General features: G+C 39.1%; 1 protein-coding gene across 4 annotated transcripts in view; it reads right to left on the minus strand.

Moving 5' to 3' along the window:
* The window catches only part of PTPRC (protein tyrosine phosphatase receptor type C), a 64871-nt gene that overhangs the window by 25689 nt on the left and 18928 nt on the right, over positions 1-20254 (minus strand). The window lies entirely within an intron of this gene.

A 20254-nucleotide genomic window follows, 5' to 3' on the forward strand; every position in this document is an offset into this window, starting at 1 on the left:
AGTTCAAACACCCCTGCCATGGGCTGGGATGCCACCCAGCAGATCAGGCTGCTCAGGGCCCCATCTGACAAACTTCCATCCACCTGTTTGGCTCTTCCTTCCTCCTTCTTTTGCTCTTTTTCTACCAGATCTTTCCCACTATGTTTGTTTCTTGGAATTTATCTCTTTTTTTGTGGCATGTGTCTTTCAGATAGAACTTTCCTGTTTATAATTTCTCTGTTACTTCAGCTTCACTACACGGCACTTCACCAACTGCTGTAGCTTTACTCTTTTGAAAATAAACTCCTTCAACCTTTAAAACAAAAAGCCAGGTTTATGTGAGAAACTGCCATACTTGTGAGAGATACATAAGTATCCTGTTCATGTGTCAGCATCAAAGCCATGTCCCTCATCTCTGACACAGAAGATCAACATAAGCAGATATCCTGGGACTCCAGAGATTTTCTCCTTATCGACCTGACAAGCAGCAGCACACATGTTGGCTGCTCAGTGGCCACCATGGATTCTGCACCCCATATGGACAGTTCAGAAGGCTGACAACTGCCATTAGAAACACATAACCAGCGACGGCAATGTCACCTGCAGGGAGTGAGAATTTCTTGGTGCTCGGAACTGTCATGTAGTGTGTCTAAGCTGTGATATGAATATGAATGCACACAAAATCTTTGTATGTACACAAAATCTATGAACACAAATATTTTTCTAGTCAGCAACTGAATTTGTTGTGGACTGTATGTAATGCGAGAGCTCTTACTACAACTGACAATTAGGAAAAAGCCACTAGCCTGATACCTTACAGAAAAAGTACCAACAGAAGTTAAATGAAGTTCTCTGAAAACAGTAATGCAGCATTTATTTCTTTACAGAAGTGGGGAAGAGTGTTGCCTAAAATCTGGTCCATGAGGTGAGGATATGGGTCTGTGAGGTTTGCCTGAAATCATATGAAACTGTCAAAATAACATTGCTCTAAATTGGAAGAATATAATCTCTAAAATGTAGCAGACTGAAAACAGATTGAATAACATGGGTGTAGAAGCCACTATATGATAATATATATTATATATATATAAAACTATACAACAGGTCTAGCATGATAATTAATTTATATCTATATAGCTTCATTGAAACACAGACCATGCATTCTTTTCAAAGCTACAGAATCTTAGCGCATGAAGCTTCCTAACCTTTACAGAGAGGTTACAGATAAGAAACAAAAATACAGCTGATCTTTTGAACTTTCAATGTACCTTCAGCGAAACCTCCTGTCTGCAACATTTCTTTACAACAATTGCATGATCTATAACTATATGCATTAAACTGCCAAGGAACCCTGTAAAAGCTAACATTCATATTCATTCTTATTTGCCATAAGCAATAAATTTTCAATGTATTTTCATGGTTTTCAATTCAGTGTTTTAATGCTGGCAGTTAGTCATTCTAAATTCCACAACATGATTTTCTTTTTTCAAAAGGCTTATTAGCTGAAGAATCAATTATTTTCCCCCCTTTTCCAAATCTTACTTTCGTTTAGCACATCAAGTGGACCTCAAGGCAAATATTAACCTTCCATGAGCATCGTCACAGATTAACTTTCACTTAGAAACTTTTCCAAAAACAGAATAAAAGAAGCTGCAGAAAATGTCCTAAATGAAACTCTGCTCAGATTAGTGAAACATTCAGAAATACTTTTCAATCTATTTACTGATTTCTTAGGCAAACACAATAGAGACAAAATTATATACATCAAGATTGCCTCTTCCAAGTAAAGTGAGGGATCATAAGTGAGTGGGGGATCATAAGTTTGTCGATGTTGTTTTTCTGGTTGCCTCATTCATTTCCTCAAGATTTCTGTGAAAATAATTTTCCCCATCCTCTCCCCCTTGTAAAGTTAGAATAATGCTAATAGCTTAAATAGAGTGTAAGGTTTATTGCTCACTCCCAGTGAGAGGAGCTAAACATTACACAAAATCATAGAACTCCAGGTTAGAAGAGACCTCAAGAGATCACCTGATCCCACTGCCTTGCTCAGAGCAGTGACTTAAAACAGTATGGGAAATAATAGTCCAAGATTGCCCTTTTTTCCTGCCTATAACTAAGCACTATCATTTTAACAGAACTTCATGGCAGTTTTATGCCCTTCTAAGCATTTCAAGGGTCTCCTGCTCTCCTTTGATTCTATTCCCTGATATGCTTTATTATAGCAATGGAATAGGGCACAGTTGAAAAGAATTCAATAGGTGGCACCAGAACACTAAAAAATCCTCTCAAAAAGAAAAGCAAATGCATTTCCCCATGAAATCTTTTTGGGAGGTACTGGGTAAAATGAAGGAAAATCAAGAAGAATCCCAACACACCAGACTCTGTTACTCTGAGATTAATAGGTATATTGCTACTATTAATTTATTTTCCAAAAAATGTTCCAGCACTAACAAATATCTGAGCTAACCTCAGGCTAACCAAGTTTACCTCAAAGACAAAACTGACTTCTCATGTTTATATTCTAAAGCATAACTCTATAAACTTGAAAGCTGAAATCCAAAAATATCTTTAAAATGTAATGAGGATGTCCAATCCCCCAAACACGTGCTTTGCAGTACAAAAGCTTTATGATTGCCGAACTAAGCAAGTCGGTCTGAGTTTAAATAGGAACTACCCCAAAATTTTTCTCAAAGTTTAAACTGCATCCAACTGTAAGACATTCTTAAGATGATATGTGTAAGATAACAAGGACAACATTAGATAACCAAAATGGAAGAATCAGAGCATAGAAAAGGTTCCTACTACTGCAGTAAGTTTTTTAAGCTTCCCTCTCCCTTCTCTTGATTTGGCCACCAGTTGGTTCCTGCTGACATACCTAAAAGATTTCAAATTCATCAGTAATGCTCGAGCAGATCTGGGCTTAATCACATGCCCTGGAAAAAGATATAACCAGCAGCTTATCCCACGGGCAGATGGGAGCCTGGCTAATCGCTTTCATTCTCCTTCCTACCAGTTGGCGGACAGAATGCAGCTGCTGCTTCAAAGAAAGGTTTGAGATGAAATGACAGGCTGCCAACAAAATACACCTAAAACAAATGAGTTCACCACTCTTTCTCCTGAAAGCCCAAAGATGTACTGGCCCTGTGAGTAAAACATGGGAGTACTGCATTATGAAGTACTTTCAACGTTCAACAAGAAGAGCAAATGGAAAAAATGTGAAAGAATGCAGGCCACCAAAAAAAAAAAAAAAAAAAAAAAAAAAGCCAACCTCTCAAACCCCTAGGACAGTAGGCTGTCTGGAGGTACAGGAGCTGATGCACCACCTCTGCAGTACTGACTCTGCACTCAGTGCAGTGCTGTGGTCGTACCTGTATAAGAAGTCCAGTTGTATAAGGAGACAGCTTTTTGCTGTCTTAGGAAAATGTTTTCTCTTGGCAGGACCAAGCAACTCAACAGAAGACAACTGGTATCTACAACATGTTAGAAGATAAAAATGTGTTTCAAGGAAGTCCAGGGTGTGATCTTCTTGAGCAGCAGGAAGAGCCAGCACACATTTCCTGTGTGCATGTGCTATTAATAACACAAACTCCAGCTGATAAGATGGAGATCCTGTTGAATCAGCATTTAGAGCCTAAAAATGTTATCATGTTTATAGGGGCAGAAATCCATTAGCTGATGACATGGAACATGTCTTTTAATTCCATTCTGCTGCTTAATTTGCACAGTGAGTAAAATGGACGTGGCTTTGTATTTCCCGCTGGACTGGCCAGGAGGCTACGCTTGCATGGCAGCAGCTCAGGCTGTCTGCTCTGAGCATGGGATTGCTGCAGGACTGCATTCCTCCATACACACAGCACACAGCAATGTGGGGAGGAGGATGCCTCTCCTGCTAATAGTGCATTTGGTGTTTTATCTAGCGTGGTGCCATACCAGCTGGCTCTTCACATCCAGCTGTACTCCTCGTGTCTTTGCCAGAGCTGGGAGGGGGCAGAGGAAGTAATCCTTCCTCTCAGCCTCGTGTCTGTAAAACAGTTGGCAGCCGGGTTTTGCTGCCAGGAAAAACGCTTACTGATTCTGCAGAGCTGCTGCCCTTTTCCCAGGATCTCTCCAGACTTTAGCATATTGGACAGACCCCAGCAACCCCCACCAGGCAGCATTTTACACCAAGCAACGAATGTAGGTCCAGATTCTGCCTTCCCTCTTTTCACAGCTGAATGGCACTGCTTCAGCAGGGTCAGGGCTCTTCACATCTGCACAGAAAGCAACAGGATGTGGTCTACTTGTTCAGATGGAGTAAAGCTCTTTGAGGGGGTCTCCTAGCAAACAGCACAGACATTGCAGCTCTCCTGCAAGCCAACACTAAATTGCAAAAAATGAACAGTTCCTGGTGGGAGGTGAAGGGTGAGTAAGGCAAGGAGCCTCACAAAATGCTGCCAGCCGCCCTTTGATTTATTTTTAAACTTCAAGTGGGATAGGATGTAATTCACACCTGCTTTAAAGCTCCCTTGTGCCGCCAGAACCAGCTAACGAGACCTTAAAGTAAATGAGCATCGGGGCCAGAGATAACTGCTGCAAAGGTGTAGCAGCACTGACAGCACCTGAGTGTCATGCCCCTCAGCAGTAGCAGCTGGGGACAGAAAGAATCCAGAGCCCCCAAAGCTGCAGTCAGGGAGCTCCTCTGGCCTAGTGACACAGGTGAATGTACAGCCGTAGCTGCACCGTTACTGTTATTTTTGCTGAAAACACAAAACGAAGGGATCCATTGCTACTTTATAAACAAATCTGGGCAGACCTAAGAATAGACTAACAAACACTTAAACATCTGAGTAATTCTATACCACAGAGGACCCCTCAAATTTTATAGGTGGGATCACATGTGCTAAAGTGCTTTCATAACCAGAGACCAAAGAATTACACTTTATTCTTTATCTCTAATTCTGGGGAAGAAAAAACGAATAATATTCCCTGTTTCTGGACAAACTGCTGCTTTTTGAAAATCGAGTAAAAGATTGTCATACAGAGTTCATATTAAAAATATGTGAAATTTTTCATGCTCTGAGTCAAAAAATAAACTACTCCTTTGAGTTTACAGTATAGAATTTTCTCAGATGAGAGACATTTTTGAGGGTTCTGAAATAAAACATCTATTCTTGTGGTCATTGAAGATGAAGCCATCAAATCACTTCTAAGTTATTCATTGTCTAATTGATAAAAGTCTTCATAGCCCTATAGCAATCAAAGTTAGAACTAAATAAACATTACAATTTCTTTTCCACAGGCAATATTTATAATATTTATTTTCACCAGAAATCAGGGACAAAATGTTGAAACTGTAAATTTTAATTTAACAGAAATTCTAAAATGTTCTGATTAAGAAACACCACTTTCTTTGGCAATGCCAATGCTTTTGATATCAGGATTTAATGTCCATTCTGACTTTTCAAAATGATAATTAAAATAGTTTCCATCTGATTTCTCAAAATATTTCCTTTTCAACAAGTTCATCAATAATTGCCTCCCATAGCAACTCCTTCATAGAGTGCATCACTGCTCAAGAGCCTGATCCTGGCACTCTTTCCTGCACCTTTAACCTTTGCTTAAAGCATTACCTGAGAGTCAAAAGCCTTTTTGTTCCCAAGCACCTGCCAGTGCTGAGGCCTGACTTGCAGCAGAAAAGGAAGGCGTGGTGTGCCTGCGGAGCACAGCTCAGGAGTGAGTGCTGCTCTAACTATGGCCAACATGATAGGATGTGGTGTTATGCTTTTAGTGAAAATTGACCTCTGAAATTAATGCTTGTTCTAGATCCCTCTCCTTGCTGTCCACCTTCCAAGACTGGAGTTATCCCTATCCTCCTCAAGTTCAGAGTCAACTGTGAGCATTTATCAGCATTTACAGCTATGGAGAAGGTGAAAAGTTCAAATTAGCCAGCAATCAAGTACAAGGGGAGCAACCAGAAGAAAGGGATGGAATTAAGAATTTATAACTGACAGATACAAGGAGGAACACAATGTTACAATATATGTTGAATATTTCTGACCATTTAAAAAAAGTATTTTTCTGGTTCTGATTATGCAAAATAAACATAGGAGTATAATTTTTCCAAAGGAAAATAAAAACACTGAGCAAAAGAGCAATTTCCCTGAAGAAACATTAATTTAATGGAAATAATACTTGTTACCAATGATATGTAGAACTTCTCAAAACCATAAACCTGATGTAAAACAAAAACCAAAAGCAGCAAATCAAATTATTTTTGCCAACACAGTTCCTGCAAACCTAAAATAAATACTCAGGAATACTGTGTGTTTAGCAGTCATAAGGAGGGGTTTTCCATCACTTGCACTGTATTTTAAATGACATTTTCAGTCTTCACAGGACGGCTTTGCAGTAACCCACTTGTACAGCTACAGCTAACGACGCCTTTGCTGCTCTGTGGTTTCTCTCATGCTGTTTACTTCTGCCTTTCTTCTACAGAACCCTGCTCAAAAGGAAGAGGGTGCAGCATACTGTGGTTTTGAGCTTAAGTGCTTCCAAATGCAAATGGGGTTACCATAGCACCCACATGCCCAAGCAATCAGACTTATCTTAGTGCTAAACCACTTCTCTACTGCAGCCATGAAACGTCCCTATTAAACTCCTTTTCATCACATTTGCATTTGTAATCATTTTCAGTTGTACAGGTTCATTAATATGATACAGTGCAGGGTGGCAATCTTTGGGATGAAGTCCAGACTGCTTTGCAGGGAGTCCTTGTCACCATGTGAATTGTCTGCAAGAGAGGAGAATATCAAACCCTGATGTAACAGTTCTATCAGCTGTGAAATGCTGGGTACTCTCCATAGTCATTAAGAAACACCTATACATGAGGAATGAAAGATTGGCTGGGATATTTGTTTGGCAATTTTGTGCTACTTGCAAAAAAAAAAAAAAAAAATCTGTGTTCATATTTGCTTTTCCCTTTATATATTTTCAGTATTTGTGCACAGAAAGTCTTGAGCCAGATTCACGTTGTTCCCATGCTAAACTTCTCTGCTCCCCAGGGCCAGTCCCTCTAACATCAGTCATGACTTTTCCAGCCCTGCTGGATCCTTCCTTGATCTTCCTTTCCCCCATCTACCTTGAATAGAAACACTTGCTCCATATTGCTCTCCTTAATGGCACTGACAGAATGGTTCTGGATTTGCTGAATGGATATTCTTTATGGCAAGCAGAAGGAGGAAAGAACTTACACCTATTTTATCATCCTCTCAATTTCTACTCCCACAATTTTTGCAGTTGCTGACTCTATTGGTCACAGGAAGCTGTGGAGAACAGCAGAAGGCAGCTTAGTTCTCAAGAGTTTTGATCAGAAAAAGAGGCTACAGCTGAGTAGCCTGACTGACTGGCTGGCTTACTGAGAGTGTGAGGCAGGGGCAAACCTAATTTCAGGCCCTTCATTGGACCATGGCTTATTTAAATATCTGACTAACTTCTCTGCTTCTCAGAGACAGATATCTTTGAGTTTCTTCAAGATTGAAACATTATCTGGTTTTGTACATCTTCCTGATTGAATATAAATTTTTATGTAATTTTGTCAGCAATAGAAAACGGGTCCTTTGCTCTAAAAAACAAAATCAACTTGGAAATACTTCTCTTAACTGTCTTTAATTAGCTCAAATTCAAACCACAAACAGTTCAGTACCATTTGAAGAGTAGGGAAGGCTGCAAGTAAATGATGTTTAAGGTCTAGTCTAACTCAAGTCTTTCTGTGAGTCTGTGATTCTAAGATCAGCATTTTAGCCACTGATAACATAAAAACTGTTGAAATCAGAAATACCTTCTTTTTCTCAGAGTTCTATTAGCATGAAATCCTTGGATCAACAGCACTGTACTTACTGGGAGCATTATGTCAGTAAGGACTCTAATCAGTGATTTTCAAAAAGATTCAGCTTTTTAAAAAGAACATTTCTTTCAAGAACTGACATCTGCCTGTGAGTTATTCCTTTTCATAATAATATTTTTCTCTGATCCACTGCTAAGTTAAACACCCTACCAAACCACTTGTTTGATTGCTATGCACTGCAGATTTTTTACTCATAAAAGATATATAAATATACCACAGGAGTTCCATGGTTTCACCTCGGCCAAGGGCTGAGGGCAGGGCAAGCAGGGCTGCGTGGTGGCACACAGACTCGAGCCAGCAGGACCAGAGTGTGACAAATGACAGAGCAACAGCCCACCAGAGAGCAACACTGAATAACTGCTGCAAAGGTGTAGCAGCACTGACAGCACCTGAGTGTCATGCCCCTCAGCAGTAGCAGCTGGGGACAGAAAGAATCCAGAGCCCCCAAAGCTGCAGTCAGGGAGCTCCTCTGGCCTAGTGACACAGGTGAATGTACAGCCGTAGCTGCACCGTTCCCAGAGTTTTTCCCTTCACCGAGGTAATTCAGTACTGCTGTAAAAACCACACTTTTCAGACATTGCTGTGAAAACAACATTTCTGATAGTTCTAGGAGATGGCACCTGGCTCAAAGGAGTGTTGCTGTGAGTGATGCAGTGATACTTGGTGCTTCTCAAACAACCCCATTACAGAATCAAATGCTGGGGCTGGGGGATTCAGACGCTGTTTTGGATGAGAACAAGTCCTGTGGTTCAAATGGGCACATTGGAGTCAGAGTGAAGATCTGAGTGAGGATCTGCCTTTATGTACTCACAAAATTAAACATTAAATTTTAATTGAATTATCTGATGATTGTGCAGTTCAGGCCTAAAGAAAACTAGCTGCTTTATTCCACAGCAGAGAATGCACGAGCCATTGCTCAGTACCTCCAGTCACAGTGTTGGGTTTTATTGTGCCCAGTTACTCTGCCTGCACAGCCTCAGCGTTTGAAAGATTCACAAATCAGAATAAAGATGTGGCACAAAAATTTCCTTTTCCAGTGATCTGTCATTTGTATTTCTGCGACTTCTTGCTCCAAGCTTAACAGGACCCTCAGCAGTCCCTGTGCTCCATGAGATGAAGTCCCAGCCTCACATCTCCAAGCAGCAATGCTCTAAACTATCCTGCTAGTCTCAGTCATCTCCTATGACCCAGATTTCTTCCAGCATGAAGAGAAGATCCTAACCAGCACTGGCTGATAGACAACTAGCTTCTGTTTCTTGAAAGGATAGAGAGTACAGAGGGAAAAAAAAATCATGCAGCTCAGTGGAGAACTGTTCCCATACCAACTCTGCCTGCTGGGCAGCTTCCTCGCCCTCCTGGGGCTGCCAGCTGCAGCCAGCAAACTCTCTTTGTTTCAAGGGACACTGATTTTACTTGGCTACTATCTTCACTTATTCTTTTTCCTCTAGACATTCAGGCCAAAATTCATCAGAATTGAATATCCTTCATCAAATATGCCACTGAATAACATTTTTATTGTTCATAAAATACTCTGACAGCCAGGATTCACTGACCAACAGCTAAATCAACTGCATTCTTGTTAGGGTGCAATTTAAAACACAGTAATCTATACATACAAAATGTTGATAGGAAGCATCATGTAAGGGTCAGATTCTACCAGCATTATTCATGCAAAAGTCATTTGAAAAGTAAATCATTCAGTGATGCATGTCATTATCTTCCAGAACACTGCCAGATAAAATTTATCATTCATTTTTTATTATTTCCCTGGAGGTGTTTAAGAAAAGGCTGGATATAGTACTTAATTCCATGTTCCAGTTGACAAGGTGGTGTTATGTCATAGGTTAGACTCAATTATCTCAAAGGTCTTGTCCAACCTAGTTAATTCTGGGATTCTGTGAAAAGCAGTAATTACACTATTTAAATTAATCAAAATGTCCTGTATTTAATGTGTGACCTGAAATCCATCTTGTCCTCAGCTAGAATGAGAAAAATTGGAACTGTGACCAAGTCCTACCCAGGAATTTCACTTTTTACTCACTTAATTGCATGAGTGGTTGGATGTACCCTCCATGTCTGTGTCTCTCTAACATCCCATGCAAAGTGGAGATAATGGCATATTGCGATTAGAAATTAATTTAAAATTATGAAGTTCAGAGACAAGGGATCTGAAAGTGACATAAAAAATATGCCCACATCCGTCTGATTGCATAAACAGGAACAGACTGCAAAGAGAGAAACTCCTTGAACTTGAGCTCCCCAAAATGCCCTGCACACACTTACAAAAGCCTCTCACTATCTCAAAATCGGGATTGCAAAACTTGGGCTCTGTCCCTTCAGGGAAGCTGAGCAGCTGAGCAGGTCAAGAAGGGGCCCTTACTTCATGTCACATCAAAAGCAATGATGAACAGATTTCAGAAGAGAGCAGAGTCCACACAAGTCCTCTGGAATTCAATAAAAACGTTACGTGAAAGTGATTTCTTGATCCCCTCTCCTTCTTTATTTTCCTTTTGAAACCAGATCAGTAATTTTGGTACCCAGCACTGGGCCTTTCACTGCATTTTAAATATGTTCTTTTTTTCCCTCTTTCTCAATTTACTATTTTTATTTTAACAAATAGGAGACATGAGATCCAACTTTAACAAACCACCTGATAATCACAAGCAAAGGGAGGTGAAAACAGTTCATCTAATTTTGCTTTAAATGCTATGCTAATCATCTTTTTCTAAAATACTGTATGCTGAATGTTTCAGGAAATAAAAATAAAGGCGCAGAACGGAAGGACTCCACTCTGCTCTTGTGTTCCTCAAGATTTGAACAAGACTGATTTCAGCATCTCTTTAAATAATTCTAGGCAAAAAGAACATAAATAGTCTGTGCTGCTATCTTTTGCTTGTGGAAGGCAATTTTCATTAGCATTTCAAGTTTCCTTTTTTATTATAATTTTTTATTCTAAAAGTATTAAATGAGCGATCTGGGAAAAAAAAGAAAAATCAAAGGATAAGGATGCTAGACAAGAATTTATTTAGGAAAAGAATTGTATGGACCTTTCAATGTATAGGGGCCCACAGAAAGCCCTCAGGCCAAAGTTAAGAGAACATCCAATTTCATGCTCCAAATAATTTTACACTCTTTATATAGGCACAGCTATTCACAAGCCAGGAAATACCACAGACCTGTAAACATGTCTTATGTGTAATAATAAGAAATGTGTATATAGCAGCATTACATATCTTATGACAACAACTCCCACGTGGAGGTGGGAGGTCAGGAACCCAATTTGATTTGTAACACAAGTATCAGTTTGTATACACACATCCCCATAGATGGAGCAGTTTGGAAGTAGCGTGTGTACTGGCTGCTGTGATGACAGATGGAAAAGCTGAAGCAGAAAGACAAAAGCATGTGCAAATGTGGGTAAGGCTTCTCTAAGTCTATAGTTTTACAGTATTTGGTTGAAATACTGGTGAATATATGGCCACATGAACTGGTAAATTTTACTGCTCTTTCATTTTTAATATGGAAATATATAAGGTTTTTTTCCAGTTGTGTAGACTAAGGCACTTGAAGATATTGTTCAGCAGCTATTATTTTGCATTTCATATGTATGCCCCACAAAATTGATAATACAAACAAACTAAAAAAAACCATAACCTTCTGGTAGGGTGTTCAAGGAAGTACAGAAATTTGTTATTTGTCATTTACTTCAGTAGGAATTAAGTATAGCTTGGAAAAAGATCATAGTTTGAAGAAAGATATTGTGAATCAAGACTTCTATAGAGTCTGGCATGTAACAGATCTCTTAATAACCCCCCAGCAGCACACACAAGCAGGAAGTGGGCATTGACAGTGCTTAATTCAGCACAGCTCTGTTGGATCAGGAAGGCACGTGAGCCTTCTCTGTGCCTCCATTTGGTGCATGGAGACCAACTCCAGTGTGGGATCACCTGGATTTCCATGGGCTGCTCTGCACCAGCATGTAAACTGTTAGGTGTGCTTGGATAAACAGAACTATGATCAAAGCCCTGCACAATCTACAGCACCCTCACCCAAATTCTTCATCAAATTTTTCAGTTTTCATTATGCTTCATGCTGAAACTTTCAAGGTAGGTTAATTCATATTAAAAATATTAAAGACCATTTTTAATGGTGCCCAACATTAGCAAGGCAACTGAGAAAGAGACTCCAGCATTTTAGTCAGGATTATCAATAATACCCCCATGAGCAGAAACTTTGAAAAATGTACTAAAAAGTAAAACTCTAGTTTCTAGATTTCCATTTTGCTGCATAAGATCCTTTTGTAGGATATTCCATGGTCAAGGATGATGGTCAAGAAATTCCATGGTCAAGAAATTCCATGGTCAAGATGTTCTGCTCATCTGCTTATGAATAATAAATTCTGCCTTGTTAACACAATGTGATCTTTCTTTCCTTTTGAATATCAAATATGTTCTTTATATACATTTACATAACCAAGACCCAAAGAAATTAAGGACAGACGAACATTATCTGCAGTGACAACAGCATAAAGAAGTCTGAAATACTGCAATGAAAGATATGTCTGACTGTTTTTAAGGTTGACAGGGTCAAAAGAAAGCATTACAAAGACTTTTGAACTTTCAAGAAAATAAGGAACACAATGATCAGGGAACAGAACCCTGTACCAAGGACATAATGTGTTTCTGTTAGGGTACGAATAGCCAATCCTCCATAGCAGATAGTGTAAAAAGAAAACTGAATTAAAGTCTGTCAATTCATTTTTGGCACATGTATGGAGCCGACAGCCACCCCAAAGGAACAGGATTCTCTGATGAATGGAAATGGAACTTATTAAAAGAATTGTCCAATGAATGCAAGAAATGGCACTAAGGTCAACAACATCTCCTACACTGAGCTGAGATCCCCCTGCTCAATCCCACATCATGAGTGATTGGGGAACTGGCAGATAGAGGAGCTGGCTCTGCAGAGATGAGTGGCTGATGGCTCAGTGGGATCCCACAGCACTTGGTATCATGAAGAGCTTCTCATGTTAGAACCATTGCAATCTATTTGACCATGGCTTTGGTCTACATTACATGAGCAATACCAACCTCTTTCCAGAGCATTGGCCCTCCAGACAGGAGCGTAAGTGCTTTTACTTGTGCAAAGGTGCACAGTGCTAAAAAAGCTTAACTGCCAAGCTTGTTTTGTCTTTCAGTTTTAAGTTACTGGCAGCTGCTAATGAAAGTCATCTTTTACCTCATCAAAGTTAATGAGTTTTGGCACTACACTCCTGAATGCAGTTGTAAAAGTCCTGCTTCCGCTAGCAGTTGTGTTACTGCTTGTTCAGGGGCCTCTCTGCCTGGCATTGCTGTACTGTGGAATCATGTCCTTTTTGGCTATGACTCATCACAGTCAGTCAGCCACATGGTCTAACTCCCTTTTCAGTTTAAATCAGCTTCAGGTTAGATTTGAGTGGCTTAACTATGGGAGGGTTCCCATTGTCTTGTTTCTGCCTTCAGACCTGAGGGGACAAAGCTGAGAGTCAATGTTGGTGTTCATCCATTAGTCAGCTCTAAGTTTTGCTTTGGCAGAGATACAGAGACATCACATAAAGCAGATAAAACCCACTGCAGTCCACCACCTCAGCAGGAAGGGGCAGAGGAATTATTTTAACACTTTAAAGTAGATAAAACCCTTGCTACATGTTTGGTCTGTAGTATAAGCTTGACAAAATGTCAAACTCTCTTCCTTCCCAGGCTCTGCATTAACGTTGACACTGACAACAGCTTATGAAGCACGGCTGACACATGAACGGGCTCCGAGGGGGGGTTTGGGGCAGGTGCTGCAGGGCTCCAGTGCCTTCTGCACATCCACCCAACAATGCTACTCTCCGCTGTGCAGCTTAAAATTGCAGAAGCCATATGTGAAGGGCTGTCTGCCTGGCTCCTCATTCTTATCATTGTGAATCTGCTTACAACACACTCCAGGAAACTGGCCCACAACTCTGATGATGCCTCCACAGCACAATCTGAAAGACATGTTCAGTCTAACTCAGTAGTCAAAAAATGACATTTATTTGCACCAGAGTTTCCTTAGGAACTTACAGCTGCTTCAGGCTTGCCACCTAGACTGCTGTTTAGGAAGCCTTGAGAGTTTGATCAGAAATTCTGAAATTCAGAGATGATAAAATCACAAGAATTAGTTCAGTCTTCTACAGAGATAGCAGTTCAGATTTGCTTGCCCAGCAAGCCTGTGATGCATAACCATATTACTATGTTTATCTTCCTGGTCTTGACCGGTTTTCATTGGGATAATATGGTTTGACTTCAGGTAAACTAAGAAGCTTAATTAAAATTTATATTTCTTTTCAAATAACATACTGATTTCAGAAGAATTTCCAAAATAGACCCATTCAGCCCTATTTAATAATTTATTGGTTAAGTTAAATTAAAGTTGCTAACATTATAGAGTAATAAAAGGAGAATACCTACTTCCCTAGTCAATAACTTCATCTGAAACATATATGTATTTCAAAAATCAAACACAGTTGAATTTTTCAATAATTTTAAGCTGCATATGCAACATCTTTGGTACAAGGGTACACAGGAATTGGCAGCAAATAATGATTACAGATGTACAAGAAGAGTTGCATTAGCTACCAGTTCTGTGAATTTACTCCATTCACCTGGAAACCTATTATGGCAGAGCAGTAGCCAGAGCTGGTTTTGCTCCTCCTCTGCCACCACCAGGAAGAGTTGCACGAGCAGAGGGTTAAGCTCACAAGGCACACTTTCAACTGTGCACAGTATAAGGCAAATCAAGTATAACTTTTTAAAGTCTTTGCTGTTTTTTAACAGTGTTTGGAGCTAATGGACTTACTTCAATTTCCTGGTAAATGGCAGCCAGCAAGAACTAAATGGTGTGACAGGATGTGGGTGCCTGAATTTTATCTTCATTTAGCAGAGCACTGGTCTGCACTTAGCAAAGTAGCTCTCAGCTCGCATTGCCAGCAAGCACCTTCCCATTCCCAGGCAAGGCTGCCTATCAACCCACAAATGAGTAAACTTCCTCATTGAGGTAAGAGGAATGATGGCAATGTACAGAAGCATTAATACTTCAGCCTACATTGTTTGAAGACACAGAATTTTGCAGAACTAAAGAAACAGAAAGTGTAGTTGCCCTAATGACTCGTTTTTTTCCATTTTTAGTGTGCTTTTTTAGCTACAAAGCACAACACAGGGAACCACCACAATGACACAAACTTCATGGTACACTATGAGATGGCAAATATCTAAGAACAAAGAGTGTCATTTCCCTTCTCTGAGCATTGCACAGAATATCCAGAGACTGTCCTGGGCCAGGATGATCCAAGCTGCCCAGTACAGACCTCCAAAGTCCTTTTTTCTTTTATCCTTCTGCTATTACTATTTCAAGTATTTTTTAATTACTGAAGCTTCATTGATCTACCTAAAGTCCAAAGAGCCGCCATTGTTAAAATGATGATCCCCTGGCTACCTCTACTGCAGCAGCTGATGCTCAGGCAGCTGTTTTGTTGTTTTGTTTGGGTTTTTTAAATTGGATTTTCATATTCATAGGTCCTTCAAGAAATATTAGGTAATTCCACAACATTCAGCTCTGAAACTTACTTCCTACAGACAACATCCATAAGCTTTTTTAATAAGCTTACTCATAAGCTTTTCTTTCCTAAAAGAAAATTTAGCATTAGTTAAAAAAAAAAAAAAAAAAGGCAACAGATCTCATTTCTGCTCTTCCCCAGTGCTCCCAGAAACAAACACTTTGAGCTGTTAAACTGCTGGGCCCCCTCCTCATGAATCTCTCTGGGGCTGACTGCATGAAAACTTGGTAAAAAGGCACTTTAGTCTTCAGTTTTATTGCTTCTAGTACTTTTTAACAATCTAGCAGACCCATCAAGTTATTCACAGCTTTTCTCATATATTGGAATAATTTCTTGATTAATTATGGTTTATGTGATTTCCTGAATTAATGATTTCATTTTGGTAATAATTGCTTTGAATTTTATCTACAGTAGTAGATATTACCTTTATTTAGTATCACTTTAGATGGATTTTCATCTTCAGAAAACCACTGCTACCTACACAAGCACTCATAACTGAAGCTTTATTTTTTTCTCAGGCTTTACTGCTCCCTCTCCATTTAGCCTGAGGCACACACTTGCACAGTGTGTTGTCATAATTTCCTGACAGGTTCTAGGATTTCAGCTTATATTTGTATACTTTCCATACATTCTAAAATGCTTTCTCCTAGAGCTAACTTTTAAACTCTTGTCCCAGAGAAGACTAGAGCTCATATTCCACAGAAATAGCACTGGGGATTTCAAAGGAGATGTAACTTTTACTGTTTAAATTACACCCAGAAGATAACATATATAACAATACATTGCATTTATGTAACATACTCACATCTCTCACTTTCTAACACTAAGTGTGCATATCTTTTTACAATAGTAACTCCAAATACTACTTATATTACAGAAGCTCTTTGTGGTATATCTCTGCCACTGCCTTAAAATATGCAAGCAGTCCTTTGGTTAGGTATGCTTGGAGCTTGATACAACGGAGTGAATTAACTGTTTCTTTGTATGCCCAATTTCCAGTCTAACTTAATGGTGTTTGCAGCAAGACACTACAAATGTGTGCCTTGTCCTCAAAAAGAAGAATACAAACTCAATTAGCATGCACTCCCAAGTACTGGGGATGAAGGATTTTTCAGACCATTAAAACAAATCACTGCACCTGCATATTGTTACCTATGCTTTTTTAAAGTAGAATATATTCTCTGTGAAAAAGCACCAATTAAAACATGACATTAAACCAAGTCATGGGTTTTTTTAGGTGAAAATTGGTGACTTACTACAGCAAGAGCAAATCAATCACTGGAAAAATCACACACTGCCTAAGAGTATGATGAGAGGCATCCAAATGGCCTCAAGTCCCATCCTTCATGCATCAGTAGAAATGGATGAATATCACTATACCAACAATCCTGACAACGCTTCCAAGACTGCAGGTCCAGATCAAGCACTGACACCAAAGGGGAAGCACCTCCATCTGCCACACTGGCTCTACATGAAAGAAGCCTAAATCTGCAGGAGAGATGGAAGGAGCCACGTGTGCCAAGGTGACTTCCTGGACAGCCAGAGGGCTGACAGCCAGGCAAGGATGTCACACCATGCTTCTCTCCTACCTTATCATTTTTATGGATTTTTTTTATCTCATAGTTTGCATTATTAAGCTTTTAAAAAATATCTTATGTTTTAAAATCCCTTTTAAAGAAATTTTAAAGAAAAAATTTATCTGCATAACAAAATTACAAATATTAGAAAATAGCAAAAAAATCAGTTGATTTCAATAAAGTTGCCCTGACAGACAGATCAGAAATGCCAGTGGAAAGAAATACAGAAAATTCATTCTGATTAATTATTAATCTGCTGACAGCACAAAGGTAGTGCAATGGACCTGGGTGTGTCCTTGAAATGCCTCTAACCTTTGTAAGCAGGAAAGTGGTCAGAATTTGGTTTGCAGAAGATGAACATCCCCTGCATCTCCACAGCATCCTTAGAACCTCTCAGATGTGGAAAATCTGCCCGCTGTGCTGTTTAAACATCTTTTTTTTTTTTTTTTTCTGTAGCATGCAGACAACTCCTATCCAAAATGAGAATCTAAGGAATCTTTTTTACTTTCTCTGTTTTCCTCATAACAAGACTTCACCTATGAAGAAGGCACAAGCTGGGCTTGCCAACTTGATCATTATATTAAATCCATCAAAAACAATATTAGAAAGACTCACCAGTAAGACTGCAAGCAGTGGACAATAAAACAATATCAAATCTAATTATTTTTAGCAAATAATCATCAAAGAGCTGAAATTCAGAAAGAATTTTCGATATTAAAACAACAGCGGGACTATGAAAAGCAAGTATACCATAAAGATAATGAGTAGAGAGACCAAGTCAGGATGTATTTGCAATCAAACTGGTTTCTCCTCTAGCAACTGCATTGTGAAGCATCTAGATGGAATCTGTGTTCAAGAAACATCTAACATATCAAAAACTCAGCATCACACACTGTCAGCCATTCCCAGTATTATTATGAGTGAAATCTCCTGTCTCTATATGAAAAGAAGTCATAGGGATCTGGGTTTGAGCTTGTTTTTGAGCTAAAAGCTTTGAAGCACTTTTTGTTCTGAAATGTGGCATTGCAATGAATTTTGTGACAGATCATTTCCCTAATGATCACATTTCCTGTAGTGAGACTTTTCATCTTCCTCTATATGACTCCACCAACACTGCAACACACACTCTGCAACACCTTCCACCTCAAATGAAAAGGCTCTTATAGTCCCTTAGATTGAAAGAGAACTCAAACAAATGTGTCACTCTGACTTAAGTCCTGGGTCAGGACTCTGCAGCACCAGCTCAGCTGATCTGTTTTGATTTGGGGGTTGGACTTATTTAAAGAAGAAAAGATGGTAGAAAGGTAGATGGTAACTTCTATAACAATCTGCCTCACTAAGACCTACCATCATCCTGATCATGTTAATTCTTGTTTGTATTTGCCTCCTGCAATGCTACAATAATTCCAGATCAGAAAATCTGGAAATGCTAAACATACTGAGCCCTGCTACAAAATTACTGAGACATCACTGTTATTTCTCTGCTCTCGATTTACTCTTGCTCATGTTCATTACAAAATAACACCCTCTGATCTGACCCAACTGTCCAAGCAACTCTTTTATAGTGCTCAATTTGATACTTCTGACTGGAATTAGGCAGAGATTTTCTGTTCAAGATGACAGCAATCCTCCCTCAGGAAGAAGGATTAATGCCCTCAAGTCCTCCTGCAGTAGTCTTTGCTGAATACCACATTAAGTGCTTGTGTCCACCCTTACTTGGATGACAAGTACTTTATGCAGAAGGTTGACCCAGGATTTCTACAACTGGCTCAGGTGATGTACAGGCCTCCTACCATGCTGCTGATTGACCAATAAGGTTCATTAAATTAATGGTTCATTTCATGTATGTATGAGTGTCATACTCTCAATTTGAGTTGTTCAATATGGCTTTTTGCTTCAGCGTGCTGCAAAGTATGTGACTTCCTTTATGAAATTACAGTCACAAGCAATCAACTTCAATGTAAAAATGCTCTTTTTTTCTTCATTCCTGATCCCTTTTTTTTTTTTTTTTTTTTGCTTCTTACTCAGAAAAAGGTCCAGAACATTTCTTTTTATTCAGCAGCTTTTCAAGTGACCTTTTGGAAGTCAGCTATCTGAATGTTTCCATTTAACACAAAAATCATAACTTTTACTTGCTAAAGTGTAAAGTGTTCTCAGCTCTGTGGAACCGTAAGACATTTAGAAAGGTGCACTGAAGTCCATTTATGAAATGGAACTATTTTATATCACCTCTATGAGGTGACAATTTGCTACGATGAAGAGGTGTCCCAAGGTTCTTTTCTTTTGCATTTCCTTTAATAAATAATGTTTACCAGCACTTACTGAAATAAATACGTGATCTGATTTCTGCAAATAATACTTTTTCCCTCTAATGACACAAATGTTTTGCAAGGTAATATTGTCATAAAAAATGGGTTTTTTTTAAAAATGGGTCTTTTAAGGAAATCACATTTCTTTGTCTTACCTAAAAGATGAAAATGACCATCACTAAAATTATGTTTCACTCAAAACCACTTATGCATGTGAAATAATAAAGATTCGGGTACATTCCTGAAAGCAGGATCTATTCTAAACCCTTTGGAAGAATCACTGTGTTTCTGCTTGCATACAGAAACCCACACACTGCAAAAACTGGCTACGCATTCATGGCTTGTGAATCCTGAATGATGTCTATGGGGTGGCCAAGAGATCAAGCCTTGTGTGTCTGGCCTGATAAATGATGTAGTTTAAATTTTCTATAAGGAATCCCAAGGAATTTGACCAAATTTAAACTAGTGAATAACTCTGCTTTCTTAATGGCACAGATTTAAATAAGGAAAACACTGAAACCTTATTAACACTGATTTTAAAGACAAGCTATGTTGTCTTAGGCAAAACTCTCACAAACATGAGAGCTTCTCCAGGTAAGAATCTTCTGAAGAGGCACTATAATCCTTTCTCTGAGCAGAATTCCTCCTCCCACACCTATAAGAATTGCCTATACTCTTTTTTAGATTGGAAGAATGAGAATGTTCTGCCTACACTTCCTGGAAACTGTGCCTAGGCCTGTGTGTCTGCTTTTATCAAAATATCCATCAAAGGTCAGGTAATTTTCCATACTCATCTAGAGACAAAGATGCTACCTATCCTGATGAATCAGTTCAAGACTGTTAGTGCTTTTCCCCCAAACTGGATCAGATAGAATCACTAAGAAAATGA

This window comes from Vidua chalybeata, chromosome 9 (genome assembly GCF_026979565.1).
Source record: "Vidua chalybeata isolate OUT-0048 chromosome 9, bVidCha1 merged haplotype, whole genome shotgun sequence".
Lineage (NCBI taxonomy): Eukaryota > Metazoa > Chordata > Aves > Passeriformes > Viduidae > Vidua > Vidua chalybeata.